This window comes from Chinchilla lanigera, unplaced genomic scaffold (genome assembly GCF_000276665.1).
Source record: "Chinchilla lanigera isolate Chin_1 unplaced genomic scaffold, ChiLan1.0 scaffold00026, whole genome shotgun sequence".
Lineage (NCBI taxonomy): Eukaryota > Metazoa > Chordata > Mammalia > Rodentia > Chinchillidae > Chinchilla > Chinchilla lanigera.
Window position 1 is genome coordinate 2,081,708 of NW_004955427.1, and position 18,197 is coordinate 2,099,904.

Here is an 18,197-nt window from a genome sequence, read left to right on the forward strand (position 1 = left end):
TGAAGAGTTTGAGGAGTGTTGGCATTAAATCCTCTCTGAAGTTTATGTAAAGTTCTTCTGGGAATCCATCAGGGCCTGTGCTTTTCTTTGTCAGTAAGCTTTTAATCACATTTTCAATCTCATTAATTGATATTAGGTTGTTCAGGATTTTTATAACTTCTTGGATCATCCTTGGTAATTTGTACATATCTAGGAATCTGTCCATTTCTTCTGAGTTTTTTGTCCAATGGGAGTAAAGATTTTCAAAGTAGGTATTAATGATCTTCTGAATTTCTGTGGAATCTGTGGTAATTTCATTCTTTTCATTCCTTATTGCATGCATCTGAGTTCTTTCCTTCCTTTTCTTGATAAGGTTGGCTAGGGGTTTATCAATTTTATTTATTCTTTCAAAGAACCAGCTCTTTGATTCATTTTTTTTTTTTTAGTGTTTTTTTCATCTCAGTTGCATTAATTTCTGCCTGATCTTTACAATCTCCTCCCTCCTTTGGGCTTTGAGCTTGACTTGTTCTTTTTTTTTGCTAAAAGCTTGAGGTGCAGCATTAGGCTATTAATTTGTTCTTTTTCTGTTTTCCTTATATGTGAATTCACTGCTATAAATTTACCTCTGAGGACTGCTTTCATTGCATCCCATAGATTCCGGTAAGTTGTATTTACATTTTCATTTCTTTGTAGATATTTTTTAATTACTTCTTTAATTTCTTCTGTGACCCATTGGTTGTTCAGGAGGTTATTGTCTAATTTCCAAGTTTTTAGAGTTCCTTTTGTCATTAATGTCCAATTTCATTGCACTGTGGCCAGATAATATGCATGGGATAATTTCAATTCTTTTGCATTTATGTAGGTATGCTTATGGGCTAGAATGTGTTCTACTTTAGAGAAAGTCCCATGTGCAGCTGAGAAAAGTGTGTATTCTGATGTGGGGTGGAACACTCTGTATACATCTACTAAGTCCATTTGTTCAAGGATTTGGTTCAGATCTGTTATTTCCTTGCTGATTTTTTGTTTAGTTGACCTATATTTTTGTGTCAAAGGGGTGTTGAGGTCCCCTATTACAATAGTGTTAATAATTATATGGGTTTTCATGTCTATTAAGATTTGTCTTATATAGTTTGGTGCTCCAATATTTGATGCATACATGTTTATGATTGTTATCTCTTCCTCTTGCAGTTTTCCCCTAGCAAGTATGTACTGACCTTCTTTATCTCCTTTGATTGTTCTCTGTTTGAGTTTACGCTGTCTGCAAACAACATAGCTACACCTGCTTTTTTCTGGGTTCTTGTTGCATGAAGGATTGTTTTCCATCCTTTGACTTTTAGTCTATGGATTTCCTTTTGACTAAAATGTGTTCCCTGTATATAGCATATTGTTGGATTTTGTTTCTTAGTCCACTCTGCCAGTCTGTTTCTTTTGACTGGTGAATTAAAGGCATTTACATTTATAGTTATAACTGATATGTATTGACTTATCATTGTCGTGTTATTTACTTGCTATTGGTTTCCTACTTTGCTATCTGTTTAATTGCTTGCTCTGCTTGAGGGTTCCTTTCTATTGTTGTTCTTGAAATTGCGGTCATTTTTATCTCCATCTAGAATATCTTTAATACTCTTTGCAATGGTGGTTTGGCAGCATGTAGTTTTTCAGTTGTTCTTTGTCATTGAAATATTTTATTTTTCGGTTAAAATGAAGGATAATTGGGCAGGTACAGCAGTCTTGGTTGGAAGCTGTTCTCTCTCAGGACCTGTAATATTTAGCTCCAAGCTCTTCTCCATTTGATGGTTTGTGTTGAGAAGTCTGTTGTGATTCTGATGGGCTTTATAGGTGATCTGTTTCTTTTCTCTAACAGGTTTAATATTCTGAGCTTTTGTTGAGTTTCTGGGATCCTGATCACTATATGTCTGTGTGTAGATTTATTTTGATTATGATTAACTGGAGTTATATATACTTCACTTATCTGTATGTCTGATTCTTTTTCCATGCCTTGGAAATTTTCTGCTATTATTTCTGCAAATAGTCTTTTCATGTCATTTGTGTTGACACCTGCTGTTTCATTAATACATATTAATCTGACATTGTTTTACTTTGCTTCATCTTGCAGTTGTTGAATTGTTATTTCCTTAAATTGTTTTTAAGAGATCCCTCCTTTCACATTCGTTAGTGCCAATGCTTTCTTCAAGGTCTGAGAGTCTGTCTTCAGCTTTGGTCAGGTGGTTTTGCCAACTTTCAATAGATTTTTTAATTTCCTGGATATCGGTTTGAATCCGTTTCATACATTCTAGTTCTTTTCTATATTGTTAACTCAAGGTTTCCATGAGCTGTCTATGCCCTTCTATTTTCTTATCATTGTCTTCTTTGGATATGCTGAGCACTTCTTTCATTATTGTTGTCTTTTTTTTTTTAGCTGAGAGATTATTTCTGATCTGATGTCTTCTATGGCCTGATGGAGGTGTTTTTTTTTTTTTTGTTTTTTAAATTCAGTTGCTATCATTTCAGAAACTTCAGGTGTATGACTTCCAGTCTCTCTTGTGTTGATGTCTCCTGGACTTTTTCTGGGTGGTGTGGAGGTCTGGGATTGAATTTCGCTCCTTCATTTTGTCATTTTTGAAGATCCAGAGGTTCCCTGGAGCTCAGCCTCACTCTTCTGATTATGTGTGAGTGGCAGGGTGAGTGTCTAGAGAATCACAGTGCTGAGTGCAGCTCCTGTGCTGATGAGTGGTGGCAAGGTGGGGTCCCAGGTGCTCTCAAAACTTTCTTGCATTCAGTTGGCTCCCAGGAATGTGGGGGAGGGACAGGAGAGGCTCATTGGAGTTCCTGAAGCTGCCTGGGGTTCAGCACGGCTTCCACAAGAGTAGGGGGGATGCAGATCATGGTCACCAAGGCTTCAGATATTGCCCAGGATAGAGCCTGCTTCCCACACTGGCAGCGGAATGTTGAGGGTGGACTTTCTGAGGCTGCAGTCTCTGTCCAGGTTTCAGCTGGGCTCCCAGGGGGGTGCGGGTTGTTCTGCAAGTGATCACCGAGGCCCCACAAGTTGTCCAGGCCTCAGTGTGCTTCACACACTAGTGGGAGAGGCACTGGAGTGGCTCACTCGAGTTTCTAAAGATGTCCGGGTTTCAGCCCAACACCCACAGACAGACATGATAGCGGTGCAGTAAGTGGCCACCCAGGCCCAGAGAGTGCCCGGGGATCTGCCTGCCTCCCATGCTGGTCAAGGAGTCACAGCAGCGGCTCACTGGGGTTCCTGAAAATGTCTGGGGTTCAGTCCAGTACCCACAGACACACTATGGGTGTGGTGAGTAGCCACTGAGGCCCCAAAGTGTGCCTAGGGCTCCGCCTGCCTCGCACACTGATCCTGGAAGCACAGCAACCGCTCACCAGGGTTCCTGAAGACGCCTGGGGTTCAGCCCAGCACCCGCAGACACATATGGGTGTGGGGGGTAGCCACTGAGTCCCCAGAGGGTGCCTCACACACTGGTCAGAGAGGCGCAGCAGTGGCTCTCTGAGGTTCCTGAAGATGTCCGGGGTTCCTCCCAGCACCCGCAGACACTGCAAAGCTTTTTAATAAGATGAGATTCCTGTTGTTGATTCTTTGTGACAGTCCCTGTGCAGTTGAGCTTTTGTTCATAAAGTCTTTGCCTACACCAGTGTCTTTAAGAGCTCTACCTATTCTATCTTCCAGTAGAGTTACATGTTTCTGTTTTAATGTTTAAATCTTTGACCCATTCTGATTTTAGTTTAGTGCCTGGTGAAAGATATGGGTCTAGTTTTAGTCTTCGGCATGTGGAAAGCCAGTTTTCCCAGCACCACTTATTAAGAGACTATCTTTCTTCCAGTGAATATCTTTGGCACCATTGTCAAAGCTAAGGTGACTAAGTATGCCTGGAATAGTTTCTGCATCTTCTAATCTATTCCATTGAGCCTTGGGTCTGGTTTTTTTTTTTGTTTGTTTGTTTTTGTTTGTTTTTTTTTTTTTTTGCCAGTAACATGCTGTTTTTATCACAGTAGCCTCATGGTATAATTTCAAACCAGGGATTGTGATGCCCCTGCCTTGCCTTTGTTGCCCAGAATCACCTTTGCTATTCTGGGACTCTTCAGGTTCCAAGTAAATTTTAGGATTGCTTTCTCTAATTCTGTGGGATATGCTGTTGGAATTTTGATCAGGGTTGCATGAAATCTGTACAAAAATTTTGGATGTATGGCCATTCTCACTATCCTCTTCAGTCTCCTTCTTCAGAGTACTGTAGTTTTCAATGTAGAGGTCTTTTACTTTCTTCATTAGATCGATTCCTAGGTATCTCATTTTTTGGATGCTATTGTGAACGGTTTTCCTTAATTTCTCTCTTAGTTTATTATTCATGTGCAGGAAGGCCACTGAGTTTTGAGTGTTGACTTTGTATCCATCTATGCTACTGAATTTGCTTATTAAATCTGGAAGTTTTTTTGGTGGAGTTTTTGGAGTCTTCTATGTACAGTAACATGTCACTCCCCCAAATAATGATAATTTGTCTTTTTTTCTTTCCTATCCTTATTCCTTTCTCTTATCTAATTGCTCTGGATAGTGTATCCAGAACTATATTGAATAAGAGTGGTGACAGTGGACATCATTGTCTTGTTCCTGATTTTAGAGTAAAAGTTTTCAGTTTCTGTCCATTTAGTGTGATCTTGGCTGTTGGTTTGTTATAGATGGCTTTTATCAGATTGAGATAAAGACCTTCTATTTTAATTTTCTGTTGGCTTTTAAAAACATGAATGGGTGTTGGACATTGTCCAGTGCTTTTTCTCCATCTGTGGAGATGATCATATGGTTTTGCCCTTGGCTCTGTTAATATGATGTATTACATTTATTGATTTTCCCACTAGAACCATCCCTGCATCCCTAGAACACATCCTACTTGGTCATGGTGTATAATCTTCTTGGTGATTTGTTACATTCTGTTTGCCAGTATCTTGTTCAGAATTTTTGCATCTATGTTCATTAGGGAGATTGGCCTGTAGTTTTTTTCTTAGTAGGATCCTTCTCTGATTTTTTTATCAGGGTAATGCTTGCTTCCAGGAATGAACTTGGGAATTTTTCTTTCATTTCAATTTCATTAAAGAGTTTGAGAAGTGGTGGTATTAAATCTTTTCTAAATTTTTTTTTAGAATTCAGGAGTGACTTTATCAGGCTCTGGGATTTCTTTATTGGTAGGTTTTTAATTACATCTTCAATTTCACTGATTAATATTGTTTTACTTAGGATTTGTATATATTTTTATTTAGCTTTGATAATTCATAGGTATCTAGGAATCTGTTCATTTCCTCTGAATTTTCCATCTTATTAGAATATAAGTTCTTAACATAGATATAGATGATTGCCTGGATTTCTGCAGGATCTGTTGTGGTTTTATCTTTTTTTTCCCTAATTGTGTGGATTTGAGTCTTTTCTTCCTTTTCTTTTTGCTAAGATTGTGTAAGGCTTGTTCTTTCAAAGAATCAATTCAATTCATTGATTCTTTGTATTGTTTTCTTAGTCTCCATTGCTTTAATTTCTGCTCTGATCTTTATAATTTCTTCCCTATTATGAGCTTTTGGCTGGGCCTGCCCTTCTATTTCTAGCAGCCTGAAGTTCAAACTTAAGTGCTTATTTGCACTCACTTTGCTTCTCTAATATGGGTATTCACTGCTACAAATATCTCTCATGGCACTGTTTTCATGTCGTCTCATAAGTTCCAGTGTGTTGTACTGGTATTGTTATTTAATTGTAGAGAATTTCTAATTTCATCTATGGCCCACTTGTTCAGCAGGGTATTATTTAATTTTCATGTGTTTATGAAGTTCTTGCGGTTTCTTTTGTGATTAATTTCCAATTTCAATTCACCATGGTATGATAATACGCATGGGATAATTTTAATTCCTTTGCATTTACTTCACCATGTCCTACGAGCTAGTATGTGCTCTATTTTGGATAATGTCCCATGTACAGCAGAAAAGAATGTGTATTCTCATGTTGTGGGGTGAAACACTCTGTACACATCTACTAAGTACCTTTGTTCAAAACCTTAGTACAGCTCTTATATTTCATTGTTGGTTTTTTGTCTAGTTGATATATCTATTTGTGACCATGGGGTATTGAGACCCCCAATACACTCATATTAATGCTTGTTTCTGTACATTAGTATTTGTTTTATATAGTTGGGTGGACTGGTATTTATTGCATATATATTTATGAGCATTCTTTCTCTACGGCTGTTTCCTTTACAAGCATGTAGTGACCTTCTTTGTCTCTTAATCAGCCTTGGCTTGAAATTCCCTTTGTGTGCGAATAGAATACCTGCCCCTGCTTTTTTCTGGGTTCTTGTTCTATAGAGTATTCTTTTCTATCCCCTTACTTTCAGTCTATGAATTCCTTTCTGAAATATCCTTTTAAATCTATTTCTTCTTTGCAACATATTGTTGGAGCTTACTTCTTGATTGATTTTACCAGTCTGTTTCTTTTGATTGGTGAACTGAGACCATTAACATTGATGATTATAACTTGTATGTATTGACTTACCCTTGTCATGATATTTTCCTGTTGTTTGCTCCCTTTCCCCCCTCCTCTGTTTAATCGTTTGCTTTCCTTGGTGGATTCACTTTGTTGGAGTTCATGGAGTTGTAGTCCCTGTTATCTCCTTCTAGAATGTGCTTCAGAACATTTTGGAATGCCGGTTTAGTGTTCATGAATTTCCTTGGGTGTTGTTTCTCATGTAAGTATTTTATTTCTCCATCAATTTAGAAAGATAGTTTTGCAGGGTACTGTACATCCATCTGGATTGGATGTTGTTTTCTTTTAGGGCTTCAAATACTTCCCTCCAAGTTCTCCTTGACTTGAGGGTTTTTGATAAGAAATCAGCTGTGATTCTAATGGGCTTTCCTTTATAGGGGATTTGTTCCCTTTTTCTCTAACAGATTTTCCTATTCTGTTCTCATGTTATATTTCTGGAGTCTTGACTACTATAAGGCTTGCTGTAGATTTCTTTCAATCATGGCTAAGTGGAGTTCCATATGCCTCACTTTTCTGTATGTCAAATTCTTTTTTCTCTGTCAGGGAAGTTTTCTGCCATGATGACTGTGAATAGGTTCTGTATATCATTTGTGCTTTCTCCTGCTTTTCATAGACTCCAATCAATCTTATGTTATTTTTTCATCATCTAGTTGCTGCTGGATTGTTTTTCATTGTCCCTTGCTATTGTAAACAGATCTTTCCTTTCATGATTGCTAATGACAAGCCTATCTTCTATGTCTGAGATTCTGTCATTACTTTGGATTATTCTATGGAAGACACTTTCAATGGAGTTTTTAGTATCTTGGATATCTGTTTGAGTTTTTTAATTCCATTTTCCCTATGTTGGGCATTCATAGTTTTCATCATTTTCCTAACTCCTCTGTTTTATAATCTGTGTCTTGTCTAGAGTCACTGAGCATGTTTTTCGTGGTGGTCATCATCTCTGTAAATATTTGGGAAAGTATTTCTGATTTCATTTTTTCTAGGGCCTCATTCATTTGCTTTCTTGTTACCACTTCAGAGAAGCCAGATGAGCAGCTTTCAGATTGTCCCACCCCATAGGTCCTTGGTTTTGCCTTTGGTGAACTGGATGAAGGAGTTGCATCTTGTTTAAGTGTCCTCATTTTCTGTTTTTGTTGTTGTTGTTGTTGTTGTTGTTTCATTCCTGGATTGATGCTTATCAAGTGTCTATGGGCAGTAGATTTACTGCATGTATTTAGAACCCTTGGGAAATAACTACTCAGAAATGTCTTCCTGTTGAGACTGGTTTTTGGGTTTCAAATTTGTTGCAAGATCATAACTTTCTAATTTATTGGGGATGAGAAGTTGCTGTCTGCCTGGTCTGGCCCCTTGTTTGGCATTCAGCCACAGTAGTTTCTATGACCCTTAGTCAACCTCAGTCTTGCAATACCAGGAAGAACAGTTGGTTAGAACAATTATGTTGCTTTGGCTAAGCGGCATGACCCATAGTAACAATAGCATCAAATACAGCATAGAAAATGACAAACTGAAGATATCATTAATTTTCCACTTTTAACCATATGTACTAGATTTGTGGTTATATAACAAAATCTAAAACAAACCTGAAAATTGTATGCAGTAAATAAATCCTCAAGATCCAATTCTACACTCAGGGGAGAAAATTTAATAGGGGTTGGGACTAATAGAGAAATAGAAGAAGAGGAACAGATTAGAAGTAAGGCTGGAGGGAAAAGGAGAGTCCCATGATCTGTACAGAACTGGTGCAGAAGGTAGGAGGGAAAGTGAGAAGAAAGAAATGAAAGGAAGAACAGAACAGAACAACAACCACAAAAAAGAGAAACCACATTCACACTCATAAAGACAAGGGTGAACATTGAAGGAAATACACACACAATGAAAAAAGGAGAGAAGAAAAGAGAAAAAATGCTCACTTTGAGCAAAGTAAAAGAAAGGTGGTCAATCATAGCAAGGTAGACTTTGTGGAGATGGAAATTGGATCTTTGGATGGTGACAGAAGAGAGGGCTGGGAAGTGAAGGCGAAGTAAAAGTTATTAAGATACAGTAAATCCTTGACTTATGATCATGAAAGTTGTCAACTTTCATAAATATGAATGCACCTCACATTATGAACTTTCATAAATGGAAACAAATTGCAGAAGCAGCTCTCACGTCTGCCAGACATTGTCATAGTGGTGTGGCTGTGTGTTTACTGCACAGCATAACAGTGTGCAGTAGTGCAGTGCTCAGTCCAACCCCAGGATGTCAGGAAGCAAGAGGTAAAGCGCTGGTGACTGAAGGACACTGCTAGGAAGCACAAGGCTTATGTTGTATATTTTTGTCAAAAGTGTACAAGACTCACTTGGTCAGATGTGTGAATGAATCTAACTTACAAGTGTTCTCCCAGAATTGAGCTCATTCCTAAATCAGGGATATATGTATATATCAATGCCCTAAAATAAATGTAATTATTGTGTATGCAAGGCAAGAGCTCTACCACTGAGCCACATTCCCAGCCCCATAAATGTAATTATTGTGTATCACAAATATATACCAAATAAAAAAATTCTGTAAGTAGAGAAAAAGGGGAAGAAAAAGACAATGGGTGAATTTTGTCTCATTGAATATGAGAAATATTCAACTTTTAGAGGGGAAGGTTTACTTAATTCACAGTTTGTGGAGGTTTCAGTCCATATCAGCTGGCTCCAAGGCAGGGTGGTGTGGCTGAGGGGCAGCCACTCATGGCAGCAGAGGACAGCAAAAGTAACAAGAGAAAACAAGGAGGCTCTGTTAGCTTCTGTCTTCCAAAAAGACTGGGAGATGGAGGACACCTTTGTGCACCAGCTGCTGTTCTTCACCTCCTTTTGGAAGGCCTGGTTGCTTTCATGGAGTTTCTCGTTGTAAAGAATGTGCTTCTGCAACCCCGGCAGTCAACCTTTGTCCTGGTACATGGGAGCTGGTTCATTCAGGTGAGATGGGGTCTCCAAATATTGTATCCAATCTTAACACGTAGCTACCCTTCTTATTTGATAAGGCATTTTACTTTTAGATGCCAGAGACTTCCCTGTGATGTGGTTCTTGAAGTGATATTGCGGGCCTCTGGAAGGTGATGTGTGAACATCCTAGGGGACCCGGTAGGGGCACTGTCAGAGCAACCAAAAAGGTAATATGGTGTGCGCATCTTCATCACATACCTGAATATATATTTACAGGAGATATCTGAGCTGATGGCTTTAATCACAAGTAGGCTCTGGTGTTAAAGAAATTTGCACTAATGGGTTATAAGCATGAGAAATACATGAAAGACAAGAAGGGAGGAAACTATGTTATTGAGCAACAGCTCCATGTCGACCACTGTACTGGATTTTTGTGTACATTTCCACACACTTTCTTACTCAGTTTATGAATTATTCAGGAATGGGCTTTGGGGTTTTTACTTTGATAGTTTTGTTTATTGAATCCAGAGCCTTTCTCACTGTAGGCCTGTGCTCCAACACCAACATTGCTTCCAGCCCTAGAAGTGCACTAAGTTTTCCAAAATATTCTTTTCCTTCTAGTTATTCATTTTTAACTTAATTTCTTTGCAGTCAGAGGATATGTTCTTTTTGCATGTTTAATTTTGTTTTCTTTTGATGATGTTGAGGATTGAGCCCAGGCCCTCATGCCTGCTAGGCAGATACTCTACCATTTTATATCTGCCACTGTCCTTACGCTTTATTTTGGGAGAGGGTCTCTCTAGATTGTCTAAGCTGGTCTAAAACTTCTAATCTCATGCCTTAGTCTCCTGAGTCTGACAGAGTCTCATCTTTACTATGCTGTGCCCCTCTGTGCACAACTTCCTTAATGTATGTTGGAACTTCCTTTGGGAGCTGGCCTGATGTCACTGGTTGTGAACACTGCATGTATTTAAAAAGAAATTCTACATTGTGTTAATCAGATTTAAATCACTATAACAGATATTGGAAATGATCGATTTATTGAGAGAAAAGATTCACTTTGTGAATTGCTTCAAAGGTTCTACTCCATGTTCAGTTTGGTCTTGTAATATTCAGGTAACTGGTGAGGCAGCACATTATGGTGGGAGTACATGGCAGAGAAAAACAACTAATTTCGTAGTTAAGAAATAAGACTGAGAGAGCAAGGGACCTGGTTTCCACAGTCCTCCTTGAAGATACATCCCTAACTGTCTGAAAACCTTCTACCAGTCCCCACATCCTAAAGGCTCTATCACCACCCAAGGTGCCAGTTTGCAAAGAGATGAGTATTAAAATAAGGAGTGATGGTAAGTATAGGAAGGGCAACCAAAACAGAGTTGAAGAAAGGAATAATAAAGGTAAAAGCAGAAATAGCAAAAGTAACGCTCAGTTAATGATCACTAATTGTGCTGAAGATCTCGGCTACATCTCAGCTGAAATAGGTTGGCTTAATGCTGTCCCACTTGGCAGAGAAATGTTTTAATATTTCTTCAAATACTTTCTAAAGGGGTCAAAGTCTTTGGGCATAAGTGATTACTTGGAAGTTTTTTTTCACATATCCATATGTTAAGACTTTTTCTTATTTTATCTGGTGACTACCCTAAATATGGGACCTTAAAGAAAAATGAACATTCACTAATACAAGCACACACTAATATGGAGAATGACACTTAGGCCACTATAACTGCTCTGTTCTTAGATTTCTCTGTAATAGAAAGGTGTAGAAATTTAGGTGAATTCTTTATACTTTCACATATTGTTATATTGTGAGATGTAAATATTTATGACTAAAAGTCTTATGATAATAATATTAGGTTGTGATTTATTTACAGTAATAGGTTGCGATCTATTTTGCACTATAATTTATCTTTTACCCCTTGCCTTCAGGAAACTTCCATTTTAGCTGGAAAAATACATATACGATGATTCAACTGACATTATTAATGATGCATCATAATACCATAGGTACAGCACCCCACCACCAAGAGCTTCACAAAATGTGTAATAGGCCTAAGTAGAAGAGAACTACAATAATTTTAAAAGGGAATTTCTGATGTAATTCAAAACCTACCAACAATGAAAAGCCTAGGCCATGGTGGATTCACTGCTGAATTCTACAAGAAATTTAGAGAAGACATAATACTGCTACTTCTCAAACTCTTTAATAAAATTGAAAGGGAAGAAATATTCCTAAATTGGAAGCAAGCGTTACTCTGATACCAAAACCAGAGAAGGGCGCAACCAAGAAAGAGAACTACAGGTCAGTCTCCCTAATGAACATAGATGCAAAGATCCTGAACAAGCTTCTGGCAAAGAGAATGCAGCAAGTCATCAAGAAGATTATACTCCATGACCAAGTGGATTCACCCCAGGGGTGCTTCAACATACATAAATCAGTAAGTGTAATACACCATTCTAACAGAGCCAAGGACATAAAACATATGGTCATCTCAATAGATGCAGGAAAAGCTTCCCCTTAGCAACACAAGTAAAAACCTTTCAGCATGGCATCACACACCCTGTCTAGCTGGTTTCCCAACCTTAATGATGACAGCATTGCTTCGAGCTCTTGGCTTCGTCTCCACCCTCCTCACTGTTCTGTGCAATACGCTGTACATTGTCCTTTGTCCATTGTCGTTTTCATTACTACTGCATAAACTGCCCTCTAGTGTTTTGGTGGAGGAATAGTTGCGAAGTGTTCAGAGTGACTATTGTGTGCGTTCTTTTAGGCTCTCCAGCTGGGATGAGCACTGGCCAGCCCTTCCTTAGAGAGGTGACAATTATCCCACGCCACTCCTGAACTATTTTAACATGATGAAAGAGCCAGCCAAGTACTGTTTAAGCAATCTCTCCTGTCCTCTCAAAGACTCTTCTGAAATCTACGACTGTGCTTCCTTCTCACTGGGTTCTTACAGTAACTTTTCTTTTCCCCCTTTTACTTGTAAACGTACTAAGATGGTAGACACTATTCCTAGAAATATACAGGAGCAAACAGCGAAAAAATATAAATGAAGGGGTATGAATGGTACAGGACCGGAGGATTTTTAAAGATCATTTGATTTTAGACTGTTCAGCCCAGATGCCCCTTGAGGCATCTACACCCTCTGCAATGTCTGTCTGGTGCATTTCAGATAGTTTTTATTATGTGTGTTAAACTCCTTGTAGCTGATAGTGTTGCTACCCTATCCCACCCAAGAGGGAGGTTCTCATTCAACCTGAGTTTCAGTCTGTCTCTTTAAGAGCTCCACCCAGTCTGTGCGCTTTCCCTCAGGTAACCTGAAGGAAAAGTCTCCTTCTTTTCCTGACTGATACTATTCCTCGAGGCCATGAGTCACCTCTCTCTGCCTCACGGTTCGGTTCCAGTAGCTCTGTTCGCCTCAGTGCTCCCAAGGCGTCGTAAGCTCTCCTAAAATCTGAGTTCCGCACCTCCATCCTCCTCTGGTCCTTGTTTCAATTCTCCCTATTTAAAATATGGAGGGAGATGGGCGGTGGCAAGGAAAAGCGGAAGTAAAAAGGATCGAGATATGTACGTAATTCCACCATGATGAATATATTTAAGATATATCACAGATATAAAGCAGTAAAAGAAAAATTTGAAAGGCACAGAAATACTAGCATTGCCCTGGTTGTAGAGACTGCGTACCTATACTCCTGTCCCTCTGGGAAGAGATCTGAGACTAGAAGGTTGTGAAGGTCCTAGGCTCAACAGCTTAAAAAAGGACCTATGCCAATAAAACTGTAAATAAAAGGAAAAGGCCATTTAAAATGATTAAATTAGCAAATGCTTTGAAAATTAATTCATTCAACCTTTTTTAAAAGTAATTTTGTTTTGGGGGCCCGGGCAGGTTCTTTGCCCGCGCCTCCCCGCTAGGCCGCACCCACATGCACGGGAATCGGGGGTGGGGGGCGGTGGGGGTGCTCACGGCCGGCTACAAAGTCTGTGCTCGTGCAGGAGGAGGGCTGTACCCGTCAGGGACGCGCACGATCCCCCACCCCGCCCCGTCCCCAACTCCAAAAAACCCCAACTGCGCCCGCCTGCGCCGCTGCAGGACATTGGTCTGCAGGATGGAGCTCCCGGGTCTGTGTGCCCCATGTTATTCTGATCTGAAGATTTTGGCGTTCAAGGGATTAAAGTAATAGCCCGAACTGTTCGTGGAGCTTTTCATCGGTATGTCTGAAACCCTTGCGTATAATGACGATGATCATAAAACTCTGCTTCTGAATGCACTAAATGAACAACGCCTGCGAGGAGAATTTTGCGATATTGCTATTGCGGCTGAAGATGTAAAGTTCAGAGCACACAGATGTGCTCTCGCCTCCCACAGCCCCTCCTTTAAAAAGCTTTTGAAGAAGCGCGAGGTGGGCAGTTCTTCAGTCATGGAGATAGATCTTCTCCATTCTGATACATCTGAAGAGGTCCGGAACAACATGCGCACGGCAAAGATTTCTGCGAGAAAGGAAGCTGTTAACTTAATGGAGCCTTCTGGTCAGACTCTTGGTGTCCGATTTTTGGATAAACTGTTCTCAGAAGCGTGGTGTGTCTAGTCCCGATGAAAGTAAAAGACAGTCCAAAAGTCAGTATTGCCTCAGAATACATCGCCCCCTTGGAGACGCCACGGACACTCAGGATGATGATGTGGAAGAAACTGGGGATCCGATGGCACAGGAGAGGGTACCCCAGAGTCAGGAGGACGGCAGGTCGCCCACAACCACGCTCAGGGGTCCGGAGGCGATTTCGAAAGAGCTAGGGAGTGAGGAGGCTCGGAGTAGAGTCCATGGACACCCCAGGGTCCAAAGCTTTGGGGTCCCAGGCCCCTCAAGCCTTAACGTTTAATGATGGCAGGAGAAGGTGGAAGATGAGCAGACCCCAGGCTGGACCACAGCCACCAGGGACGTGCAGTTTGCGCCCTTGCTGTGCGGTCGCCACCGGGAGCAGGTCGCCCGCCAGGCATGCAGAGCTAGACGGAGCCGCTGGAAACCATTGCCTGCAGCCAGGGGACGCGGGGACCCTGGGCCAGGACGCAGAGCCCAAGCTGAAGGCTGGTGGCGCTGCTTTTGCGGAAACGTGCAGAGTTGCACCAGCGGGACTGGAGGCAGTGGTTGGTTAGGTGTCTTTGCAACTTCTCAAGGAAACTTTCTTTCTGTTTTTTTTTTTTTTTTTTTTTTGGTTGTTTTTTGTTTTTTCTGGTACCAGGAATCGAACTCACGACTTTGTGCTTGCCAGGCAGGTGCTGTGCCGCTGAGCTAAATCCCCAGCCCCAGGAAACTTGCTTTCTAAGTTGTGACCAAACAGGGGCGCTGCCCTGTCTGGCGTCTACTCCTGTTGCCAGGAAGCTCCCCTCCCCCTTTTAAAGATTTTTAATTTGAGAACTCCTGTGTCCAGTTTCGAAGCAACTTCTCTTCCACGTGTAATTCCTCCACACTCCCCGCGCTGACGAGTGCAGTGCACAGAGGGATGACTGAATCACTTGGTTTCCTGATCGTTGCAATTACATGGGACTTCTGCTCAAAACAGCCGTTTTAATAATTTAATAAATGTGCTCCTTACAGACGTGGAACATGGCAGTGCGTGGCTGACCAAGAGCACCGCACGAGTATGAAACCAAGTTCTGGAAGTACAGAACGGTATTAGATTTGTATTTGGTCTGTTCAGCTTTTGTGCCACTGTTTTTCATTGTTTTTGTGGACAAATAATAGATGCTTTGCTGAAGTGTTTCCTCATCTGTTTTGATTGCTCCCCCAAAGCTGTGGTCACAAGTACAGGAGGCTGAGCAAGCCCACCAGGGCGCTGGTGGCGGCGGCTGAGCTCTGCAGCTCCTCTCGGTTGGGGATTTGCACTCCGCACTGGCCGGGATTTGCCGAGTGGACCAGCAGTCAGGAGAACTGAAAAGCCCTCAGCGACAAAGCTGATGTGCAACAGATCCAGGATTTCCTACAGCAAAATAATTCTTAATTGATTTTTGACATAAGATTTGTGTTTAGGATCAATATTAGGACAAGCAACAGTTATATATTATATTAATATATTATACACTAGGATCAATATTAGGACAAGCAGCAGTCTTATATTATATTAATATATTATACACTAGGATCAGTATTAGGACAAGTAACAGAATGTCATCAAGTTTTGGGCTCCCAGTGGCACCTGATTTATCTATAAAGGAGAAGCAATATGTTTACTTAAACTAATAAATTTAAAATCTTGTTTAAAAAGTAATGTTGCTCTAAGAGCATTAAAAATATTATTATTTGACCTAGTAAATTTCCTTATAGGGATCTGCACTTAAAAAGTTACAGTTATGATCCTGGAGATTTTTGTAAGCAATGTTTGTGGCATTATTTTATCTATAAACAATTTTAAAACAGTTTATTAATGCATAAACAGCATACAATAAACTGCATGTATTTAAGATGTTCAGTTTGATAATTTTCTTTTTAAATGTTCCTTTATGGATGTGCTTTTGGTTTATTAATAAATCCTTCCCTAGCCCACAGTCACAAAAGATTTTCTCCTCATATGCTGGATTTTTTACAGAGTTAAGTTTTACATTTAGGTTTATGATCAATTTTGAGGGTTTTTTGTTATATATTTCAAACTTTGGACTAAGGTGAGTCTTAAAAAATACATTTTTGCACATGGATATCTAATTCTTCCAGTAAGTTGTGAAAACTGTCATTTCTCTACTGATTTTCTTCACATCTTTGTTGATGATCAGTTGAATATGTTTATATATATTCATATATATGTATATTCATATATATATATACCTTTCTAGACTTTCTATTTGGCTTAATTGACCTACTCCATTGTTTTAGTTGAAAATATAGTATTGTTCCTACTCCACTGTTTTAGTTCAAAATATAGTATTTTTCACATTTTTCACATACATTTTTAGACTTTCTATTTGGCTTAATTGACCTACTCCATTGTTTTAGTTGAAAATATATTTCCAAAAGTATAATAACGTACAAACCAGTTGTTGAAAATTTGGAAAGATAGTCAGGAAGATAAAATATATCCAAAATCCAACTACCTAAACATAAATGTGATTAATATTCTGGAAGTATTTTTATATGCATTGTGTTATTTGTTTGTTTGTTTATTTATTTACTTGAGACTGCCCTGTTGATTATGCCCAGAGCAGGCTGTAAGCAGCCGGGGCTCTAAGGAGTTACTTCTACGATTGGCTTGTTTTAAGAAGTGAGTCAGGCCAAAGCCTACCTGACTCATAGAGCGCTCTGGGCAGTGCACGTGTTACTATCCCCCTTCCCCTCCAATGGCCGCAGCAGAGACCAGGCACATGGTCCACGAGGCTGTGAGGTTCTGTTATGAGGTAACACGGCAGCTGAGGACAAGTGACCCTTCCCAAATTCCTTTCCCAGAACTGCAGTTTATCTCACTTGAGAAAAGACTTAGTCATCAACCATGATCTTTTCTTGGTCTTTTCTGTTCTCGATACAAAAATGTCTTTTCTCTCCTTTACAAGCCCTGCTCGCTTCAGGGTTTTATCCCCAGCACCCACATGTGGCCCCTCCCTCCATTCCGTAATTTGTCCAGCCAGTAAACCCCACGGATGGGCAGTTTGGGGTCTCTGCTGGCGCAGCACTGACCACCCCAGGTGCCCGTGTCACTTTTCCCTTGTGTCTGAGTTTTTCTTTGCAGCCATGTACTGCAGCACCAAACGTGAGACTGGGGTCTTTGCTGGGGTTTCTGATGTCTGTTTACTATTCATCTATTTACTTTGTGCCTGCTTGGAGTAGATGATGCTTCTGTTAACCTTAGGGAGTGTGCACACGTACTGCATGCATCTTGATGCTTTTATCCCCTTTCCATCCCCACCCACCTACTTCCCTCCATCTCTAGATCCCCGTTCTCCATTTTCATGACTGTTTTTACTATTGTTACATATAAAGAGTACATCAACCATTTAGGGTAGCTGTTACATGTCTTAACCCTTTTTATGTCCCCTTCCATTGTCTTTCTGCCCCCACCCTCAGACCCTTAGTCCTGTTTCCATTTGGAAAAGATCATTTAGGGCTGTTATTTCCTTCCTGTTTTCTTTCATCAGTCTCTTATTTTGCTCCTTATTTGTACTATTGGTTATTCAAATAAGAGAAAGCATATGATGCTTATGTTTTTTTTTTTTTTTTGGTTTTTCTCCGGTACCGGGAACCAAACTCAGGACCTTGCCCTTGCCAGGCAGGTGCTTTTGCCGCTGAGCTAAATCCCCAGCCCCAATGATGCTTATGTTTGTCTGATTTATTCCACTTACCATATTTTCAAGGTGTATCCACTTTCCTACAAATGTCTAAGAGGGAAACTTATGGCAATTAAAACTCACATTAGAGCTCCAGCACCCCGGAAGCCACATGGTGGAGAACGCCAGTCTTCGGGCCGGCTCCCTGCCTCGCAGGCCCCCAGGAAGCCTCGGGGAGGGGAGTGCTGGCCAGCCCCAAGCCTCACAGGTGCCCAGAAGGAGGGGCTCAGGTGCCCAGGAAGCCATGCAGTGGGGAGTGCCGGTCTTCAGGCCGGCTCCCTGCCTCGCAGGCACTTGGAAGGAGGTCTCCTGGTGCCTGGGAAGCCGCTTGGTGGCGAGCGCTTTTGCACGCCAACTCTCAGGCCGGTGGCCTCCACTCAATTGAGAACTACCATGACACAGAGAAACAATGACACAATTGGCCCACCATGCACCAGCTGCAGATGCCCACCCACAGATGTG

General features: G+C 40.6%; 1 pseudogene; it reads left to right on the forward strand.

Annotated features, from left to right (window-relative positions):
- The first annotated feature begins 9,240 nt into the window (after nt 1-9,240).
- Nucleotides 9,241-15,361, forward strand: LOC102014925 (annotated as a pseudogene).
- Nucleotides 15,362-18,197: the final 2,836 nt, after the last annotated feature.